Raw genomic sequence first — 4,201 nt, 5'->3', positions numbered from 1 at the left:
CTCCATCACCCAACCACCATACATTAGAAGTCGACTAAACTCCAAGTTTAGCTCCCGCACGGACCGAGTCCCCTGAGATAACTGTAGAAACTGTACCTCCAATCGGTCCAATGCCTCTCTAGGAAAATACTTGCGGTTGAACTCCTCGACGAAGTCAGCCCAAGACATCTCTCTCTGCACTCTCCTAGCAGCCATTGATCTCCACCACAACTGAGCATCGCCAATCAAGTGGTGGACCCCTATGTCCACCCAAAACTCCTCAGGACATCTGAGAGACTGAAAGTTACGTTCCACTCTCCTCCTCCATGTATCTGTAACAGTAGGATCAGTACCACCCGAAAACCGCTCAGTACCGATGTTGTTCATCTCCCTCAGCATACTGACATAATGAGAATGAAACCGCACATCCGCAGCCACTGACTGCCATTCCTCCGCCACCACTGGTGGCACTACCTGAGCCCGAGTCGGTGCCACTGGTGGCAACCGCTCTAACAACTGTGCCAGCAAACTCGCAAGGTCGACACCCGGGACTCCATCCACTGGGACTCCCACACCTGGGGCCCTAACATTACCGGCTACTGGGGCATCAATACCGCCCCCTCCGGCCACACTCATGGAATCTCCCCGGACACCCTGCGACTCGCCAACACCCTCTATTGTCACACTCTGGTCCGCAGTCTCACTAACAACTGGAACTCTATCCCTACCACGACCACGTCCACATCCACGACCACGTCCGCGCCCTCGACCATGACCAGACACAGCACCCTCTCTAACCATCTCTCTGCACTGACAGAACAGAAGGCTAAGCACACAATTCAAAACCACACACAGAGCACACACACATCTTACCGTGGAATCTCATTGAAGGCTCGAAGAGGATGATGCTAGGACTCCATACAACAAGCAAATTGACTAACTACTCATAATCAATTTCATCACCCAACATCAAGTATCAAACAACATAGAGATCAATTCAACCAATTAAATCCCTAAACCGCTCCACAACATCCACATGACCATCCTAGAACCATATACGCTCTGATACCAAATTGAAACGACCCGACCCGTTTTTTTTTTAAAAAATACTATATATATAATTAAGCATCCCATACTACTTAATTAAATCAACCCAAACCACAAAACATCATTTAAACCAGCCATAACTATCTTACACAGTGGAAATATACAAACAATACCAAACCAACATCTCCTTAATACAATAACATTCCTAACCATTCTATCCAACAACTTATCATAACTCTAACCAAGGTTCCAACACATAACCATAAATAACCAACAACACACAAATGAGACCCTAGATCATTCTCCTCTTCATCGCCTTGATTCCACGTTCATACTTGCCTTTACATGCACCGCAAACACAAATTGAGATGCATGAGTATTTAATAAACACTCAGTGAGGTCATCCTCCCATCTAGTGGGCTATACACAAAAGCAACTGAGATTCTATTATTAAAGCCAACAACCAAAACACAAACAACACAACAAACCAGGAAACAAGACTCGGTCAAATCTGGTGTCGGCAGACACTAAGTCGGTGTCGACCGACACTAACGCGTCACTGGTGTCGACCAACACTCAACCAACATGGTGTCGACCGACACCAACTGGTGTCGATCGACACCACCTTTGCAGAATCGATTTGCACGAAGCCGAACGACGAACCTCCGTTCCAAACCGCTTCCAAACCCTCCCAAACTCTTCCAAACTTCTCAGGAACCTTTGGGAACTTGAAAACAACCAAGCCACACAAGCAAAACACCACAAACACAAAGAAACAGCCAAAACAACAGAGATCTCAGGCTTAGATCAGCCATGGTCAAGCACTCATCTCTTTTGCAGGAAGATTCTCACTCAACAACGACGAATCCAACATTTATAAGCCTTCTCCTTCGTTCCTAACACAAGATCTTCACTCCACAGCAATAGATCTCTCAAGAACAACAAAGGATCTCACAAATCTCTCTCAAAAACGCTTTCTCCTTCTTCTCTCTGCTTCTCTGTCCAAAAACGGCTAAAATGACGAAATAAGTCGAGTTCCCCTTTTAAACTCGAGTTTAGGGTTTTTCTTAAACCAACCACGTAAACCGGACGATTAATATCGAACCAATCGAACTGTCAGCAAACGGTGTCGACCAACATTTAACCAAAATTCCAGAAATTGGTTCGCCGGCGTTACATGTTGTAATGCAAGTTTTAGTGTAATAGTAACAAAAAAGAAAAATTAGAGAAAACAAAAAATTATAAGAGGGCCTCGTATTTAGCAATCTCTTTTGTGGAATAAGAGACTGTACGTGTCACCCTTCCGTTCGCTAAAGAGAATAATATCATTCTTTCATCTCTCTCTCGCTCTCTCTCTTTCTCTCTCGGTCGAACACCAAAATTGCCAAAGGTAGGCGATTGAATGAAAGGCTATGTAATCAAAGGAGATTGGGGTTAGAGGAGATCCGATGATGAGGATAGTGAACCTGCGGAGGCCAGTCGGAGGATACTGAATCGACTCCGAGATTGATTTGGTTGAGATTTGATTTTGGAGTCAATTGATTCGGATGAGATTGAGGAATTGGAATCGGCTGGGAAGTTTGTCTTTTTAATAGTATGAATTTGTGATTAGTTAAACGGATTAGGGTTGTTGAGTTTCTGTTCGCAAATTAGGGTTCTTCGATTTCCAATTTATTGGAATATCATTGCCGTTACTAGAATTTGGATCAAAGGAGAAGTTCAAGTTCCCCACTTTTCTGGTTTTCTCATTGATGTTGCTGTTTTTGATTCAGACTTGATAACTAACGATGGTTTCTTCTAGTTCTCTATTTGCAGATTAGTTTGAATAACGATGAAGAAGAAGACTCCGACTGCTTAGGTTTTGTTTCTATCATCAACACCACAATCCATAAGTGTAGACTGTGATATTTCTATCATTAACACCACAATCCATAAGTGTAGACTGTGATATTTCTATCATCAACACCACAATTGTTTGCTGTTGTTTCTCTATATGGATTAGATGGAAGATGATATATGCAAGGCTCTCTTTCTTCCCATTATTGTCGACGATGATGATGCCTTTTTCTAGTCTTCATCACTTTAGAACAGACTGATCATAGCTTAATGAATCTGTTTTGTTAATCTACCTGGAACTTATTATCTTTTCTTTCTCTTGCAGGACTTTCATCTTTAAACATTGGCAAGGGAGGGCTTAGTAACCAGCCAGCATACAGAGAGACATCTGCAATTGCTTTAACAAAAGAAGTGTCTGACTAAGCAGGTATTATGAAGCTTCTTTTCACTTGGATTTTAATAATTAAACACTTGCGATTTAGGCTTTGAACTTAGGCTGTTATTTCAGACTTCAAAAATTAACGATGGTTCTTCTGATTCAATGTGCAGTTCAAAGAGATATGGTTTGAACTTTAAAGTATGAATGCAGTTTCATAATAAAAACTTGGCCGATGAGAATGCTCACGGTAACAACATCAGAGTGATTCTAGTGATTGATGGTCTTTGACTCAATACAATACGTCTTCCTTGTCCACTTCGAATTCCCCATCCATAAGTGTGAGTCTTATTCCCCTTTTTAAAGTTTATTCTTTGTTACACAATTTAGATCAGATAGAGATACTGATATATTTTATTCTATTATGGTTTTTGTTGCTGCCAGCTTCGCTAGATGGAGATATTATATGGTTCCCTTTCCTCCGATGGAAAATTCTCTCTTCTTGCTCCGTAAGTAATCTCAGTATCCTCTTTTCCTTTCTTTACTTTGTTCTGTTTCAAATTTATTCAACCAATAATAATCTTCTTCTTTTCTAATTCATTGCAGCCAACCTATTTGGAAGCTGTCCAAAATTGTGGACACCACTATCATCAACAGACTTAAAAGGCGTTAAGGTTTGCTCATGGTTTTCATTGGTGTTGCTGTTTTAATTCATAATTAACGATGGTTTCTTCTAATTCTGTATGTGCAGATCAGAGATGGTTTGAAGAATGATGAAGACAACCCAGACGCTTAAGTTTTTGTATCTATCATCAACACAGTTCATAAGTGAAGTCTAAGATTTTGGTTTTGTTTGTTGTTGTTTCTCTATGTGGATTTGATGAAACATGATATATGCAATAATTTCATATTGTACTTTAATTTATTTATTTTCAAAAAAAAAAATCAAATTTAGAGACTCAA

At 40.9% G+C, this 4,201-nt stretch overlaps 1 long non-coding RNA gene across 2 annotated transcripts; it reads left to right on the top strand.

Moving 5' to 3' along the window:
- LOC109124839 lies at positions 2,609–4,201 on the top strand. Of its 2 annotated transcripts, XR_002035718.1 has the most exons (6): positions 2,609–2,884; positions 3,188–3,289; positions 3,412–3,577; positions 3,683–3,747; positions 3,845–3,912; positions 3,990–4,201. It is a non-coding gene; the product is annotated as an uncharacterized LOC109124839 (long non-coding RNA). The 2 variants fall into 2 exon arrangements; XR_761477.1 differs by having other exon boundaries at positions 2,609–3,289.

This window comes from Camelina sativa, chromosome 16 (genome assembly GCF_000633955.1).
Source record: "Camelina sativa cultivar DH55 chromosome 16, Cs, whole genome shotgun sequence".
NCBI classification, from domain to species: domain Eukaryota; kingdom Viridiplantae; phylum Streptophyta; class Magnoliopsida; order Brassicales; family Brassicaceae; genus Camelina; species Camelina sativa.
This window is presented reverse-complemented; position numbering and strand designations above follow the sequence as displayed.